Raw genomic sequence first — 19,002 nt, 5'->3', positions numbered from 1 at the left:
GTTCATCACTACAAGTGACCCTTTTTGCACGAACATCCATTATTACAATAAAAATATTCATTATAGTTGCTTTAAAGAGTTCTGATCTACTCTGATATATAAAATCACTTTTCCAAATAGCCTCAGTTTCTATAAAACAGCAGAAAACTGGTGTTCTCTTCAACCCAGCTGAACCTAGGCTATATAAAACTTTAAAGTGCAAGGCAATACATTCCCCCAAACCAACACATAGTGGTTTTAACAGCATGGGCTGGGCATTGGCTCTCTATCTGCCCTGCTGTATATTTAAGGCTGCTATTTTAAACCTCTATATATTTTTTCATTGCCATGAAATGAGGCAAACAGACAGAGTTGTGGTAAACTCGCTCAGAATAAAGATAGGCAGAGTTCCTCGAACAAGGTATGTCGCTGACCACCAGGCAACATGTTTCCTCTTAACAAGTCCCATAACAGCCAATTACTTGGCTTCAGGCGCTGTGTTTGCCACCCTGGACTCTGAGAAGAAAGTCAGAATCCAGTTGTTGAATCAAATTGGAAAATAATTGCTCGGCTCCAGTGACCACACAGACCTGTTGTTTGATGACAAGTGTATATGTGGCCAATGGAACGGAAACGAGGGCTCAACATGTTGGGTGTTCTGCAGCAATAAACACAGGAATGCGTAGTGCTTCAACACTTGCCAAAGTAAGCAAAGAAAGCTCCCAAATAGGCTACCAACACCCGGGCACAGAGATACGAGGAAGGGCAAAGCTCATCCAAAAATCAACAGAGCCCACAAAGAAGGCTGCAATTATTCTGTTTCTAATCTTGTGATGACAGCAAAGGTGAGCAGTAACCAAGTTCAAATACTCTGTTACTGTGCTGTGTTTTCAAGTATCTGTTCTTTACTTGATTATTTATTTTTCTTCTTACTTTTACGCCCTACATTTGAACACATATCTGTACTTTTTACTCCTTACATTACAGAATCAGGCTGGTTAATTTACTTTAATGCATTTGAGGGGAATTATCGATATTTTTTTTGCATTATTTCAGTAAAGTATCAAGATTAAAATGACATAAGTTATGTAAAAGATGTAACAAGACAAAAAGAACATAAGACGAAAGCAACATAAAAGACATAACAAGATGAAAATGATGAACAAGAACAAGATGTAACAAGTTGAAAACAAAGTAAAAGACATAACAAGACGAAAATGACGTAACAAGACAAAAATCATGTAACAAGGCATAACAAAAATGAAAACAGCATTAGACATAAGACAAAAATAATGTACACAAGATGAAAACAATGGAGAAGACGCAACAAGACAAAAATTATGTAAAAGACGCAACAAAATGAAAATGATGTGAAAAGACGAAAATGTGTAAAAGATGTAACAAGATAAAACCAATGCAACAAGAAGGAAACGACAGAAAAGACGCAACAAGACAAAAATTCCATCAAAGATCAACAAGATGAAAACAAAGTAACAAGATGAAAAGGATGTAAAAGACATAACAAGGTGAGGGTCAGTTGACTTGACTTTGGCAGAAATGTCCTTCAGAGTGCGACTTTTTACTTTTATACTTTGAGTACATTTCAGAGTCTGTACTCTTTCACTTTTACTTGAGTAAAGAAGTTGAGTCATTCACACACGTATCTGTACGTCTACTTGAGTAAAGAATGTAAGAATGTTTGCACTTTTACTCCCGCTGCATGAAAGGAGCTGGATTAAGATTAGAGGTCTCGTCCTTCTGAACAGAGCAGAGCTGATTAAGGGCAGGCCGTTTGGTTTACATGCTGTACGCGGACACCTAATTTTCTCACAGGGCCTCTATTTATCTTGGCACTGATCTTTTAAATTATGGGATATATGTAGCCGTCTTCTTACAAGCATCAGCCAGGGTACCACCCAGTGGCTGTGGGCCCCGTGCCACCCACCCATTCACGCACCACCACAGGAGCTAACATAAAAGTCACCACAACCAGTCATCATCAGTGTCTTGGCAACCCCTTAAAAACAGCACAAAGTTCCTAAAAACAACCCCCTTCTGAGCCGATGTTTTCTTGACTACATGGAGCACAAAAGGCTGAAATAAATGGAGTCAAGCTCAGGGCTGTGTGGAACATAACTCACTTTTTACATCATAAAACTGGGCTATAAAAGATTTTAAAGGAACAGTTTGCCATTTTGGGAAATACACCTACTTGCAGTCTTGCCAAAAGTTGACAAGATTGACGCCAAGCTCATGTCTTTTCATTAAGGTAAAGTTTTGGAAATACATTTATTTGCCGTCTAAGAAATTGGATAAGAATAACAAATGCACTCCCAGACCTGTATGTTAAACATAAGGCCAGGAGATGGTTAGCTTAGCACAATAACTGAAAACAGGAAAACAGCTAAATGGCTCAAACAGTAACAAAATCTGCCTACAGCACTTCTAAAGCTCACTTAACTTGTCTATTCGATCTGTGCAAACATCTAATTCTTTGTCTGTTTAGGTTATAAGATGTTGCTGGGGGATCTATAGAAGCAACACAGCCTATACATGTATCCATATCTTAAGTTAGCTAAAGCTGGGCGCCCCTATAGCTCAGTCGGTAGGGCGTGCGCACCATGTACTGAGGCTGTTAGTCCTCTGCAGCGGCCGCCGGTTCGAATCCCGCCTGCGGCCCATTTGCTGCATGTCATCCCCCGTCTCTTCACCCCCCTTTCCTGTCATACCTTCAGCTGTCACTATCATTAAAGGCAAAAAATGCCCAAAAAAATAACTTTAAAAAAAAAAAAAAAGTTAGCTAAAGCTAGCAACACATTAATAACTATCTAGCTCATCTACATAGCTAGCTGCTTACATCTGATAACTAATGGTGGCAAAATGCTAGCTAACTAGCAAGGTAATCCACATCAATTGTTAGCTAGTGAGTTATAGACTTTTGCTAAAATTAGCCAACTTGTGTGGCTAACTGTGACTATATGTATATGTCGTTTTTAGTCCAAAAGTAACATCTTTTAACCACCTTGGAAATTTGGTTTTCTTTTCAACATAGAGAAGAATAGGACATAGCATAGCTATATAAGTACAGGAAATGGGATCAAGCTTGCTCAACTGTTATTGGAGCACTGAGCAAAAATGGCAGGACTTAGGAAGACCTTTGAGGGGTAAAGGGGTGATCTGAAGTAAATATTGATTAAACCATGATGCTAGGGGACTTATAAAAGCAACATAATCTTTATATATTCTTGTCTTGAGTTAGCTAATGTTAGCAAAATGTGAACAAACTAGCTAGCTACTATACATTAACAGTTAGCTAGCTAGTTACATCTGGTAGCTAATGTCAGAAAAATACTAGCTAACTAGCCAGCTAATCTATATCAGTCATTAGCTAGGTAGTTAGCTGGTGTTTTTCTAATATTAGCTGATTTAAAGATGTGACTATGTATGCTGTTTTACCCTAGATCCACCAGCAACATCTTTTAACCAGCTTCAAAGTATTCTTTTCAAAATAGATGAGCCTAGCACATAGCATATCTAAGTAAAGAAAACAGCTGACCGTGGCTCTGCCTGAGCAAAAAGGAGTAAAGAGATAAGATACAGCTGAAAAGCAACAGAAACAGTGTGCAGAAACTTAATTCAAAGTCTGAAAATGTCACATGTTAAAAGTGAATTATTGTTCATTTGACTGAACACATCCCCATTTTGTAGAACAGGAGCTTCTATGGTCACTGTTTGTATGTTTTAATTTGATGAATCCCTTGCAGTCATTTGTCAAAAGTGGCGGCAATAAACATACAGTAGCACAGCACAGAAGTCTAGTCACAAACCATTGGCCACAAATTTATCTGGGATTTCTCTTGGGTTATAACCATCATTGCTCAGCAAGCCTTGAACAGCAGTTGCAGTTTAACAGCGTTGGCGCGTTGGTAATTTTTTTTCCATCTGCTCCCTTTTCGTGTGGTGAAAACAAATGCACTAATGGGGGATAATTACCCTGTGTTGTTTTAGTGTTTGCCCGTCTCTCTGGAGAGAGGGCAATAGCAGCCTCTCAGGCATGGAGATGCTAATTGGTAATGCTAATTGCTTCTATTATGCAATCACAGGGTCAAAATGATGCTATTGTTCAAATGATTTTGCACTGTAATAACCCAAAAAATAAGGAATGGATCATTTATCATAAGTAATAAAACAAGGAAACATGCCGATCCATTCATTGTGCAGAACAGTGTTTATAACAATAAATATTAATCTAATTTCTGCTTTTGTTTTGTTTTAAATCCTCCAATTAAAATCAGAGCACCGTCTTTCTTTCTTTGGTTTCCATTAAAGTAAAAACATTATCCCTTTATTGACCCCTAAACCCAATTAACAAGCTGGCATGCACGTTAGAAAGCAGGTAAACAAACAGAGCATGGCTAGAGAGCAGCTTGTTTTACCAACCCAGAGGGAATTACACGCCATCTGATTGTTTTGGCATTTAGGCTGGATGTGACGCCATTTAGGAGTTGTTTTGGGGTCTGTCGGAGGTAATGCTTAGTTTTCCTTGACACTTCCATGAGGACTAACACGCTGTAGGTGGAGGAATTATAGAAGGAAGTAGGTCAAGTTGTCCAGCCTTCACGTCCTAATGAGCCCTGTCAGCTGGAGGTGTTGGATGGATGCAAATGTTTTTCTATCTCCACCCCCTAAACATGAAATTATCTTGGAGCAACAGTCTTGAATATTAATTATAAATGTAAATGTTCAGGCTTGGGGAGCAACATGTAACAGGATTACATATTCTATTACAGTTACAGAAAAAAAGGAGGTAATCTGATTACAGATACATTTAGCAAAATGGGGATTAGTGGGAGGATTACAATTTCATAATACAATAAATAAATAAATAAATAGAAATAATGATATATTACCATGTGCAGTGTGCACACATTACAACACTTCATGAGTCTCATCTCAGTGAAAACAGCTATCGTACAGTCAATTCATTATCATGGTTTGTGGAAATTTATTTTGTTTTTAAATCAGAAGAGAGGAACAACATCACAGTACAGTGACAAATAATAAAGTGAAAATAATGTCATCAGCCAAGAACTCAACATCTGATTTAAGGAAACATTAACAGGTAAGACCAACCGCTAACGTTAGCTACACAGACTAATCACTAATTTTAGCTCCACAGGTCGACCACTAACATTAGCTACACACACCAGCTACTAACGTTAGCTACACAGACCCACTGCTAACATTATTTACACAGACCAACTGCTAATGTTAGCTACACAGACCAAGTGCTACCATTAGCCACACAGACCGTACTTGCCAACATTGATGCCTCAAAAATGGAGAGGATTTCAAAACTAAAGCAGGATTCGTGGGGTCTCTTTCAGAAAGATATTGAGTTTTATAGACTTTGTTTCCTGTATTCTAGTAATTGCACTGACACACCATGCAAGGTTAAATACTATTCATTTGCTTTTATTTCCAATTTTCTGTACGAAATTGGAATTCTTCATTCCAAAAAAGGAAAAAGGGTGAAAATTTGTCATAAATAGAGAAAAATATGGGAGAACTGTGATCCTGGGGCAAAAAAACAGGGCAATAAAAAACAGGAGCCTTCTAAGAAAATCGTGAGGGTTGGAAAGTATGCCACAGACCAGCCGCTAACATAACCAACACAGACCAACTGCTAACATTAGCTACACAGACCATCTGCTAATGCTATTTACGCAGATATAGCATTAATGTTAGTTGGACAGACAAACTGCTAACATTAGCAACACAGAACCGCAGCTAAAGTGAATTCAAGCATTATATTGACAAATAATTGACAAACAATTAATAAGCCTACAACAAACATAAAACATTATATTAAGCTAAACAACGGAAGTAACAGAAAGTAATCAAGTTACATTACGTTAATATTCTGATAGCTGGATTAGGTTGCTGACTACATTTTTTAACAGGTTAGCAGCTGTAATCAGAATACATTTTTAAAGGAACTCTCTGAACCCTCTGTATGTTTGTGACAGGAATAAATGGACACTTCAAGTACTTTTCCACATGACCAACTTCACCTCTGAGTCAGACCAAACCTGGCAACCCTGAGTGACAGCTTGACCGGCACTGGCCTGATTTCCATTTTATGTGACACGTTGGTAAACTGCCTTAAAACATGGACTCTGTCACTTTGGTCCAATTAAGAGCCAGTGCACTAAACTTGTCGTGTTGAAGAACAAAATGTGACGAGATGAAATAAAGACCTTGTTTTTAATATCCTTTAACAGGAAGTGGGCGTACTGGTGTGAATGGACTGGCGAGTTTGCTCCAAAAATCACACTTACATGTCTGGCTCGCTCAACAAAGCCCTTTTGCATGTGTGTAGTTTGTGTGTCGATTTCCTCACTACAGTATGTGTGTCTGTGTTTACAGGTATAAAATACGTATGTGGCTAAATATGCATTTAACCAAATAAAAGCAGCAGGTCAGACTTGAGGTTAGTGGAACCTCATTTGTGATTTAAAGGTCTCTGGTTCAAAAGGATGAGTCAATACAGGTAAAGTGAATAAGTGCCATTCTGCTGTTGGGTTTACTATTGTGATCCTGCCCTTAAGCAAGGCATTTAAACCCAAGGCTGTGAGACACTGTGGCTGCACTGGACCACCACACCTTTAAAAAGATATGGAGATGAAACAATGTCCAACTTCATTTGACATTAACTTAACAGTAAAATAACTTTGTAAATCAATGAGGACTTGTTTAGGACTTGAAACTGAAAGTTTAGGAGAACTTGTTATAACTGTAAATATACTTATAAAGCTTCTCATTAATTTAGTGATGTATTAGTACCTACTGTCGGGTGTATTGGCCGTATATCTTCACATGCAGGTTTATGAAATTGCTGTTCATCCTCATGCAACATCCTCATTCTGTCCTCTGTCTCCATGATGGAAACTTCCCCTTGACCCCCTCCTTCCGCTGCCGTCATTGATCGCCTTGCTGTGGCGAGTCGTTTTTCTTTCTTTGAAGTCATTTTCATATCGAGACGTTTCTTCTTTATTCCAGTGACAGCCCGACCCTCCGGTAAAACGGCATTAACATCACTCTTTTTCCCATTTCTTTGCTTTAGCAGGTCTTTTAATTCCACTGCTGACGCTGTTAAAATGACAGATTTACCTTTATGGATCTCTGAAAGCAGAACGTCAAACTCCAAACTTGTAAAGTTCTTCTTTTTTCTCTTTGATGCCAGTTTCATGAATAAAGATTTCCTGACATATGGAGCAGGAAGTGTAGTCTTATATAATATTATTAGGTATGTTAATTATGCTAATTTCTGAGTCTTGTGAACATGCACACACTTGTGGATCATTTACACAGTAATCTGAAGTTATAATCGTTTTTTGAATCTGACGTGACATGTTCGTACGAGCCCATTGTACAAACAAAAGTGAGACAAATTTAAGATAAGAATATGAAAATGTTCTTGCATGAGCCCAATGACCTACATCTGTTATCTGAACAGAAATGGTTCACAGAAAGTTCTGTGTTAGAAGCTGGCATCCCGTGGGATGGAGTCAATCTCACTATTCATCACTGGACTGAGATGGGACAGGAAAAAAAGTCAAAACGGCAGCAGGCAGGAGCAGGAATCATAATAATAACAATAAGTGCAGGCTTTTTGGAGGCTCTTGGCCAGTGAATGACGTGCGTGAACTGTGAATTTATAAGAACGGGATGGGACTGGGCCAGGTTGTGCCAGGATTGGGACTGGGATTGGGGTTTTTTTTGTGACCATCATGGTATTAGGATGGGACATGAGTATTTCTGAGCAAGGAGGAGGGGGACAGGAGTGAGAATCCACTCCGGTATCATGCTCTACTCTGTATGTAATATGGATATGAAAGATTATGTCAATATAACACTTAAGACAGTGTTTGGATTCAAGGACATTTTTTATCACTCACAGCATGTGATAACGTATAATTTTACCCTGAACAAGTTGCTCTATCATTTGAGCATTTTTCGACAATTTATGACCATGTAGGCCTCATTAAAGATAACGGTGCATATTTACATTCAATAAACTTTACATTCTTGACTAATGACTGCACCAGCAAGATAGAAATATTCTACATTTTTGTGCATCATATTAAATCAGGGGTGGGTGCTGCAAATCAACGTTCACTATAAAAACTTGTGTTGGATGGCTGTTTTCAGCTCATCTATGTGTAGACGTATCTGGCAAAGTACCGAAAGTTAACAAGCCGCCCATCGCTGCGGTGGCGTCTCCCTACTGTATGAGCACGAATGAATGCAAGCTGTCATAAGAAGTCTACAGTTTTCTACTTTTAACTTACTTTTTATGTTCAGTTACTTTTGACAACAACGTCTAGGAAGTCGGGAAGAAGCTGTGCAGTTCGGCTGCTCCAGCAGTCATGTCAAATTTCAACTTTGGACAAAAACGGACTGCAAAATACACAAACATTTACTTCATGAGGAGTGCAGTGCTGTCTGAGACCAAACACTCTTACCTAGTGTTTCCCAAATGTTGAGTGCAGACACGCTTTTTAAAAATGACAAACTATCATGACCCAATTCATAAATACCTTACTAATAAAGTCTGGGAGGAGTTCATTGTTAATGATCAGTGCATAAATTAACTTTCTCAACCATTATTATTTGCCATTTCTGCATCAGCCTATATTATATTGGCACTATTGAAAATATATACACATTAAAACTTTAGAAATGAGAAGCGCCATCGGGTAAAAGTTCCATAATAATCTTTAAGCATAATTCAAGACATCTGAGATAAAACTAGACTTCCGCACCTCCTCTTGGCTCTGTTTTCAGTCCTTTAGAGAATCTAGCCTGCGACAGGAGACTGGCCAATCACGGGTCGGTAAAATAGTCTATTGTTGAGTCTCATTCCCAGATAGTATTTGAAGACCTGGGACTGAGAGTCAACAATCTAGACCAGCTGGTGGGACCATTAACGGCACAGTAAGCAATGCTGGAGAAAGATAGTTGATTGTTGAGTCTCATTCCCAGGTCGGCAAATGCTTATGTTTTGGGAAAGACACTCAACAATCAACTATGTTTCTGCAGAATTTCTTACTGAACCATTAACCTTTCCACCAGCAGCTGTCATGAGTGAAGTGTACTGTGTTTGTATTGTTCACATCAAGCTGAAGGTTTGCACGTCCTTTCTTCTTGGCCTCCACACAGCAGGCAACCTTTCATTTCCCCTCCCTGAATCACCTCCCTCTTTATCTTCTTTCTCTGAGGTTTACTTGCTTCTACCAAATGGTCACCAGCCAAACTGAACTTAACTCACTTCAACAGTTTACTTTCACTCACCTCCTTGAGGCTTCTTCTGTGTCCACACATACCCGTCTAATCCCTGACTCCGCCGCGCAGTCTACCGCCCGAACACTTCACCGACCAGTCTCTGGCGAGTTAAATTTATGAGCGTGAGCGTTTTCAGGTTACAGAGTTCTTTTGAGAAGCGGAGCGAAAGCCTACTGAGAGACTGACAGTTGCACCAAGTTCATTCAGCGTTTATGATTTATGGAAGGGCACCGGGAGCTGTAACAACACACAAACACAGAGCGAGACCTGTGTGCCGAAGACTCCTTAAAGAGCACATTACATTTAATCACATATCAATGGATTCGGTGCACAATGTCTGCTGAAGGATCCCTCTCAATCACTGGACAGTCTGAGAGAACAGAGAAAAATTCTAGATCCTTCTGTCTGTTTCGCCCGCTCGTCTCCAAGGACCTACAAGAGGATGTGGCGAGCAATATGAAAGAGCAGCAACACTCATTCGCATTCCCTGAGATCATGACAATGAGAGGCAACTAGTGTTTGAAATGTCACTGCAGAGATATATGGGCGGTGTGTCTGAACAGAAAGAGAAAGAGCAAAGGCATCATAGCTCCAAACTCTGGCAGATTCCAGTCTTAGTTCAATCCTTTCAGATTTTCTCTCATATTTCTATAGCATGCTGCGTGTTTATAGGGCTGATATCTTCTGGTCGGTTCGTGGATGGGTTTGTCATCAGTCTCTTGGTCGGACAGTCGTTGAGGTTACTTTCATACGCGACATTGAGCTAATCACTGCAAATTTTATTCTGAAGGGGCTTTGCAATGCATTTGAGATCAGAACTACACACAAGTCAGTAACACAACTTCTGATTGGTCAACACTCAACCAAAAGCATCATGGGATTGCCAGTTCACAGCTAACAACATGCTAACAATAACAGCTGTTTTCAACATGTAAAAATGGCTAAATAATCACACTGAATTTGTCATTACAGATTTATTTTAGTATGTCTCCAGAAAAGACACTGCAGTTATAAAGGTACAACATTAGCATTAGCTTAATGTTATCCTTTCCTGCTCAGCTTAGTTCAAGGCTAACCTTGTCACTTTTCTGCAGTTGGGAGGTAACACAAGAGACTTTTCTTTGGTTCGATGTTAATGTTTTTTTTTTCCTTTGCTCAGTCGGGCAAGTGGGTCAGAAAGCTACTTGCCTAAAGTCGGTTTTTACTTGTTCCTATAGAAACTGTGTTATTCATTAGCAGTTATCAAATAACAGCAGAGACAAAAGTTAATTGTCATGTTTAATTTAGGACAGTAACATCAGAAAAAAGTGAAAAATGTCATCAGAGTTTCTCAAAGGTCAATGTGTCTGTGTTCAAATGTCTTGTTTTGTCAGTCTCAAAAGCACACACATGGTAGCACATGGTATTTTGCTTGCCCTGGGCAGGTGGGCAATCCTTATTGTTGGGGCCTGCACTGTGACTTGAACTGTACATTTACTACCAGACTGACAACTGTCTGCAAGCTGCACTGTTACTCTTGTGCTCACTCTACCTCACCTTCACACCACACACACATTATACACTGCCCTATAGGGCTGCGCAAATAATTGCAACAAAATTGCAATATTGCTAAGTGCAATATCCAAATCACAGCACCAGAACCAAATCGCATTTTTTGAAAAAAGAAAAATGCATGAGAAAACAGCATCATAAGGAGGTATTGTTGTGCTACATAGATGACCTGGCATACAAATCTTGTTCTCCAGATAAAAGAAAACATGGTTGTTTGGTATAGTATAATAAATATCCCTATTTTAATATAATATGATTTTAATTTTTTTTTTTTCAGTTAACATGAGCATTGCAATGCAGAACAGATCATTTCCACTCATCCTTTTCCGTAAAGGAGCTACGCTACACTTATGACAGTGTGCTTTAATAAAGTCCAATAAAACATAATTAGTAAGGCAGTCACTGCAAACCAACATCCTGCAGGATTATGTTGCTTTGGCACTGCAGTAAGAAAAAAGCCCTATCTATACTCTCTAACAAGCTGTGCATCACTCAGAGTGTCCAGCAAGTTTTTCCTTGTATGCATCTTGATATCTCCTCGTCCTCTCACTATGAATTCAGCCATTGTGTTATGTTCCACAGTTTATTTCACTGGAATGTGTCGTTCAAAATGTTGCCAGGAAAATGGCTACTAAAGTTATTATGGTAGCTAACATCCTGATGGAAATCCTTAAAGTGATTTCATGAAACTCATTTTCTTCTAAGGCAACCAAAGTGGTTTAAGGCATCTGAGCACTAGATTGGTCGAGGAAACATCGGTCTGCATGTGTGCGAGGGTGAGAGAGTGTGTGAGAGTCAATGAGGGGGAACACACAGGGTCGAGCAGGCTGTTGATCCAGGTCTAAAGGTCTGCACGTTCCACTTACAGCAGCGATACGTTGAGTGACACCCTCAAACAGCGACCTCCCCGCAGGGCCAAACAAAACAGGGTCTGTTCCCTCTACAGCGCGTCTGACTGGGAGAAACACACACACCTAACACACACTCGCACAAAATCGACCCACTATTCTCTTTCCCATACACACCCACATTCACTTACCCCACCAGGAATCCTCACCTTCATCTCGGCACAGTGCAGCCAAAAGTAACACAAGTCAGCTGAAGGTAAATAAATCAGCCAATCACTGGATGCTTACAGGAGGCTGGTCGGCTGCCCGTCACACACATACAGTATACATACATTGGAGGCTTATTAATGCTGAATATCCTCTTTATTTTCTCATTAATTCCACTTGGCGGAACACAGTTCTTTGGATTTCAGCCCCTGACTCACCCTGCATGCCGTTCCACCCAGAAATCTGTGACACCGAGGCAGAAAAAGTAGAATGAAGACAGAGTAAGACAGAGGTGGAGAGAGACAGAGAGCGTCTGTAGCTTGACAGGAAGAGAGAGACGCTGTGGAACTTAAAGTTCTCTGCAAAAATAACTTTCCTCTAAACTTTCTTTCAAAAGCACCTTCACCGACCATTTTGCCACCAAATCACAAGAATATTAAGCACAGATAGTTTCTCCACCTTCCCAGACTTCTCTGTTCTCTCCTCCAAGTACTAAAGACCACAAGGTTCCTCACAATGAGGTCAATGAGCAGACCACATCTGAAGTTCGTATACCGACATTTTCTCCTGTTCTCCCATCCAAGATCAGAACTTCTCAGAACCCAACACAAAAACTCAGGAAAAAGTCACCTGAAATATTTTCTCAACTCTCTCAACTCGTTCCCATCAGATTCTGGAACTGAAGGGCTGAGGTTCTACCCAGAACTGTTTGCTTCTGAAGAACCCTTTGAAGAGAGTCTGTCAAGGGTTTTCTGTAAGAATAAGGGTTCCACTAAGAGCACTTTTCATCCGAAGAACCCAAAGAACCCTTTTTGGAAGAAAGAGGTAATCATTGTTGAAATTCTTCAAGAACTCTTTTGTTAAGGTTTCTTTGTACCATGGTGTAAAAGGGTTCTCAGTAGGACCCCCTAGTTGGGTTCTAGATAAAAACCCTTAGTATATAAAAGGTTTCTCAGCAGAACCCTCTGTGTGGGTTCTCAACTAAACCCTTAGAATATAAAAGGGTTCTCGGTGGAATCCTCTATGTGAGTTCTAGAGACACCCCTTGGAATATTAATAGTTCTCAGTAGAACCCCCTGGTTGGGTTCTAGATAAAAACCTTAGAATATGAAAAAGTTCTGGGTAGAAGCGGTTCTACATAAAATCCTTGGAATATAAAACAGTTCTCAGTAGAATCCACTGGGTGGAAACCTTTCATAGATGGTTCTAGGTATAACCAGTTATGTTTAGGTTCTAGGTGGAAGAGGAAGGCTTCCAAGTGGAAGCTTTATGAAAGATTCCACCAGGCACTAAAAAAGGTTCTCCTACAGGGACAAGTCAAAGAACACTTTATTTTGTAGTTAGAATCTTTATTTCTAAGAGTGCAGCACAATGAGCAAAGACGATTACTCATGCGGATCCCAGCGGAAGTGCTACAGTGCGTTTGTGTCACTGTTACATAACAGGGTTCTCGGTAGAACCCCCTCCTGCAGTCGACAGCGTATAGAGGAGTAAGTGTTTGACACGGCTCAGGCCCTCGGGGTCTCTGCACAGAGCTGCAGTGAAGATCACGTCATGCAGGTGGGTTCAGACACTCATTCATCTTCTCATAGAGGGATTCCTCGCCCTCATGGTGCACATGTGTGTGACTGCTGCTGGATTATATTTGTCTGCCGGGGTTCTGAAATGTCTCTTTGCTTTGGAGATGAGAACGATCTAATCCAACATCAGCATCGGAGCCTGATACTGACATGAGGCGTTCACTGGTTATCAGAACAGTGATCTACACTTTGATCTAAATTCCACACACAGGTTCCATATTATCGTGCAAAGATACAGTCAGTGTGAAGAACTCACTCACTGAGTAACAACCAGGGCTGCAAATAACAGTTATTTTATTGGTTGATTATTTTCTCAATTAATTGATTAATAGTTGTTTGGTCTATAAAATATATGAAAAAAATGTTGATCAGTGTTTCCCAAAGCCCTAGATGATGTCCTCAAATATCTTCTTTTCACTCACTACACAAAGATATTCAGTTTATAATCACAGAAGACTAAAGAAACCAAAAAATAGTCACATTTAATATGCTGGAATCGGAGAATTTTGACGTTTTTCTTAAAAAAATTACTCAAACCAGAGAAATCACAGAAACCAAACTGTTTTAATATAGATAACTGGTTAAAAGACTTTATGGATTTATTATCAATGGGACGGGCAGCTGGAGTTTTATAAGATCTCATCTCAGAAAAATGGGTCAATGGTTCATAAATGAACTTTACTGTGTTTGTTCTGCACCCCTCTTCATTTGTGATATTCTGTTTTGTATTTCGGTTTAGTGTCACTGTATCTTGTCCTCCGTCATATGCAAATTCATAGCTATAAATAATTTTAAAAAATACTCTTTGATCATCTGATTAATCAATTACCAAAATAGTTGGTGATGAATTTAATAATCAATTAAAAATAAGCTCTAGTAACAGTAAACCAGCAAAAAAATGACAATTACCAACATAAAACACGATGATGAAAAAAAACATTAACAGTAACAATTGCAGCAATGCATTATGGGATAATTATTCAAATGAGGGCCATCTCTCGGTTACATTACACAAACTACACAGGCTTTCCAGACTGAAGTTCAGTTTCAGCCTCATGTAATCTTGCTACTGTTACTACTAACAATAATAATCAAAAACATCATCAGATATCTAAATTCAGATATCAGAGTCGAATAACTAAAAAAATTAACAAAAAAACTGGAGGTGTACATCTCTAGTTTGCTTGTGTGTTTGTGTGCTTGTCTTCCTGTGTGATACACTATCTGAGACTCAGCTGATAACTTAAGCTTGTGTGTGTGTGTGTGTGTGTCAGAGCACTTCTCAGAAACAGAGTGTTCCTTAGTGAGAAGGTGTGTGCATGAGACATTACAGCTGACTGTGTCACATTAGCTTTGTGCAATCACTCTCTAAATAAAATGAACTTGCATTGACCGCCGCGATTTCTAAATCAAATTAGGCTGCAAAATTTCAGTGGAGTTAATGTTGCATCACGGCATGTAGTTTATACACTATACAGTGTCTGTTCAGGCAATCAAGTTGTTTTTTAGAGGAGTTACAAATGATTCTAATTAAGGTCCCATTCCATTTAGTGTAGCACAGCCTTGCATAATAGCTGCACCTTGACTTTATAATAATTTGAACATTCAAAACCTGGAGTGTATTGTAATAAAGTCAGATACACTATTGGGGACATTAGAGAACATTTTTGTGGTAACTTAATCTTTTCTCTGGTGTGTTATTTTTTCTTTAGTGCAACTTATTCTCTTCACTTCTTTAGTGGTTTCTTTCCTCCTCTCTGACATTAAACTGAATATCTTTGGGTTGTGGACAAAACAGGACATTTGAGGACGTCATCTTGAGCTTTGGGAAACACTGATCGACATTTTTCACCATTTAATGGACTAAACAACAAATTGATTAACGGAGAAAATGGTCGACAGATTAATCGATAATGAAAAAGATCATTACAGCAAAAACTTGAAAAATAAATCTTAAATAGGTCTTAACTTGTGGAGCACACGGACATATATTCTAATCGATTGAGAAAATAATCTGCTGATTAATCATTGATGCAAATAATTGCTAATTGTAGCCTTAAAAACAATATTAGACTCAACAATTTCACCATATTTTATACTGAGGTGATCCAAAAGTAACGTAAAGTATTTATTTCACGTTAGTAATTTCTTTTTTTTAAACAGGTAATTAGTAACTGTAACTACTTTCTATTTTATTTGCCTTCCTCCACTGGACTAAATATTAATGTTCTTCATGATCTCTCAATAACTGGCTTTTAATTTGATCTAAATCTGACCTGCACTACATGTAGATAATGTCTGTTTACGTTGTGCAACACTGGACCAAATCAAATCAAAACGATTCCTTGACAATACTGTGCAGCTGCAGCAGTGTGCAGGCGTGTGTGCGCATGCATGCATGCACGGGTGTGTGTGTGTATATGTGTGTGTCTTCAGGAAACCAATCTGACCCACGGGATTAGTGGTTGACTTGGTGAGTGACTCTCATTCTGTTCCAGATGTTTATCACGTCATAAAGGCCTCAAGCCCCTCTGTGAGAAATAGGTAGGAACACAACCTGCTTTCAACACACGCGCGCGCGCGCACACACACACACACACACACACACACACACACACACACACACACACACACACACACACACACACACACACACACACACACACACCACAGCTGCAGCCCAAGTTGAACCAGTGACTGACATTATCAGCAGCACGTAAAAACCACCAGCTACAAACTTCCTCTTCTTGACTCTTGATCCTAAAGGCTGATGGTGAGCAGATACCTATGCAGATGAAACCAAACATGTATGTCACAGGGTCTTATCTACTTCCTTCTTCTCCACTGAGCACCAACCCAATACCACAGTATGAAGTCACATCTAAACAAAAACAAGCGTTACATTGTAAACCTATTACAAAAAACTGTGATACTTTGCTCAATTTGGAGCCTCCTATGGACAAAAGTGGTAGTTTCCACTGCAATAACCACAAAATATAACATCAAAAATAATATAAATATAAATATAAATATAAATCTCCTCCTGCTTCCTTTTAACTTTTTTAACAAGCTTTTGACTCTGTTGACCAAAACTAATCACTGAAAATATTATAAAAATATAGAAATAGAGTGTTGGCAACCTCCTGGTTATTCAGCTGCCTGAAAAACATAAACTCATAATAATAATAATAATATTAATAATAATAATAATAATAACAACATAGAAATAAAAAGAGCGACTGGTAAATATTAAACTATGCTGGAGGCCACACATATAATATATATAATTATATCAAAACTAAATATCAAAAATCAATAGCAATATCATGTGAGGTCTGGGATACATTAAATCATTCTTCATTGTGACAGAGACTCCAATTAGGTGGCAAGCATTAAGAGTAAGTACAGAAATAGCCTTTACACTCGCTGATGGTTTAAACTTATTAGGAGTGGTGGAAAAAGTTCATTCTCTTAAGTATTCTTTTTTTTCATGATTCACAAATCACTTTTTGGATTCCAGAATCGATTTTTTATTTACATAAATAACTAGCGCTCAGTCGGTTAGCTCTATGCTAACACATAATGGGAAGTCCCATTGACACACTAACAGAATTAGCAATTGTGGTAATATTGATATAAGAAACTAAAATTCCATTTTACTTCACATGCTTAACATGAAAGACATGTTTGCTCGTTCTTATATATTTATTTCCTCTGATCTTTGGTACAAACTATTAAGCGCTGACTTCACACTGTTAACTCACTCTGCTACTCTGGTGTCAATACACCATAATAGAGAAATATTATAAAGGTAGTGAATGCAAAGATGGCACCCATTCAGTTGAACGACAGTTTCCCCCCTTGCTCCTGCCTGCAAGTTCGGCCTGCATGAAAGTTTCACAAATATAAAAAAATATATATATAAAAATAAAACGAGGTTCGAGGTGTTCTGTCAACACTTGAGACACTTACAGACAACTCTTTTATAATGGTGTCCTATGGGGGAAAATGCTTTGTGGGCCAGTGAGGAATTATTCACTGCAATACCATGAGTGACCACTGGGAAAAACTGGCAGCAGAGATAAGCGATACTGTCCTGTCTACTTATAGTATATGTCTTTGGTCCACACTGGCCAGCTACAGAATCCTCAAAGAGTCAAAACTTAAATTTCCCAATGGGAAATAAAGCTACCACGTGAACGAAACACTGCATGCCAGGGCAGTATATATATATATACATATATATATATATATATATATATATATATATATATATATATATATATACTTATATTTTATATTTTATGTTATGTTATGTAATGCTTGACGAGAAGGAACAGTTGGATGCACCACTTAACTTTAAAAACTATGTTTTTTAAAAATGTCATATTTCATTCCATTGTACAGGGTGTTAATTTACAGGTTCACATGTGTGCTGTGAGCAGTTTGCAGGGGCTGTATTTATTTTGGCCTCACATTATATTTATTTTCTCATGGCATTCACTTGATGAGCTGGAACACCAAAAATAAAGCATTTCACTTCAAAAAAGTATTTTAATTACCACTTCTAAATGCAGTATAGCAATGATGCTGAAATAAAACTCAGAAAGTCTGACTGACATTGATTTTGGAAATATCTGTCGTGATAGTCAGTCTCTAGGAGTGTATGATTCAACTTTTTCACGTTAAAAAAAAAAAAAAAAAAAAAAGTAATATGCTGTACAGTCAAACTGAACCATCGTACCAGCCCTACAAGTTATCTGGCTCTTACAGAGGCATCAGTATTTAATTGAGACCGAGTTAAAAATACCTTCATGGTAGCTTTAAATTGGAAACCTTTCTCTTTCGTGTGAAAACAGCCGGCCGCCTCTGTCTTAAGAGCACCTCCACATGCTTTAACTGTATCAATTATAGAAACATCAATTCCGAGTATTAACACGCATGACTGTCTCCAAGCAGCAGCATCCAGTAAATTCAGCCTTTAGAACAGTATTGCGCCTTGTTCCAGCGGTGCCAGTCGTGCGTAATGAGCGCAGTGTGGCTGGAGCGCAGCAGCTGGCTGTGTGAGAGGAGGTGTCAGTCATCATCCACACATACACTATCCATCTGTAACAGTTGCTACGTTCTTGTTACCATAATAGATCCCGATCAGGCTCTGACAAGTCACAACTGATATTCAAGCGCATTCCTCAGGTTTTGGTGCAAATAATTAAATTTTTTTTAACTTGGGGTAAACTTTCTAAAGATCGGGGGGATGTAATGTTTTAAAATCAGAGATGTTCGTATCCAAAATGTGTCAGTCTGCATTAACTTGTGGCTACTTTGATGGTTTGAAGATGAACGATTAAAGTACAGCGAGATAAATCCTCTAAGGTTGATGCTGTGGCCTCCATAAAAGAGACTTTTTGCCCATGAGCCTCATTAATTCTCTTCTCGTTTTGCATAAACTGTCCTTTTACACGTCTAAATCAGAGCAGGGCGTCTAGACA

At 38.8% G+C, this 19,002-nt stretch overlaps 1 protein-coding gene across 1 annotated transcript in view; it reads right to left on the bottom strand.

The window, feature by feature from the left end:
• usta (uronyl 2-sulfotransferase a) overlaps positions 1-19,002 on the bottom strand; it is a 121,588-nt gene that overhangs the window by 96,850 nt on the left and 5,736 nt on the right. The window lies entirely within an intron of this gene.

This window comes from Lutjanus erythropterus, chromosome 15 (genome assembly GCF_056507025.1).
Source record: "Lutjanus erythropterus isolate fLutEry1 chromosome 15, fLutEry1.hap2, whole genome shotgun sequence".
In the NCBI taxonomy this organism is placed as follows: domain Eukaryota; kingdom Metazoa; phylum Chordata; class Actinopteri; order Lutjaniformes; family Lutjanidae; genus Lutjanus; species Lutjanus erythropterus.
Note: the sequence above shows the minus strand (reverse complement) of the source record. Positions and strands in the feature narration are given on the sequence as shown.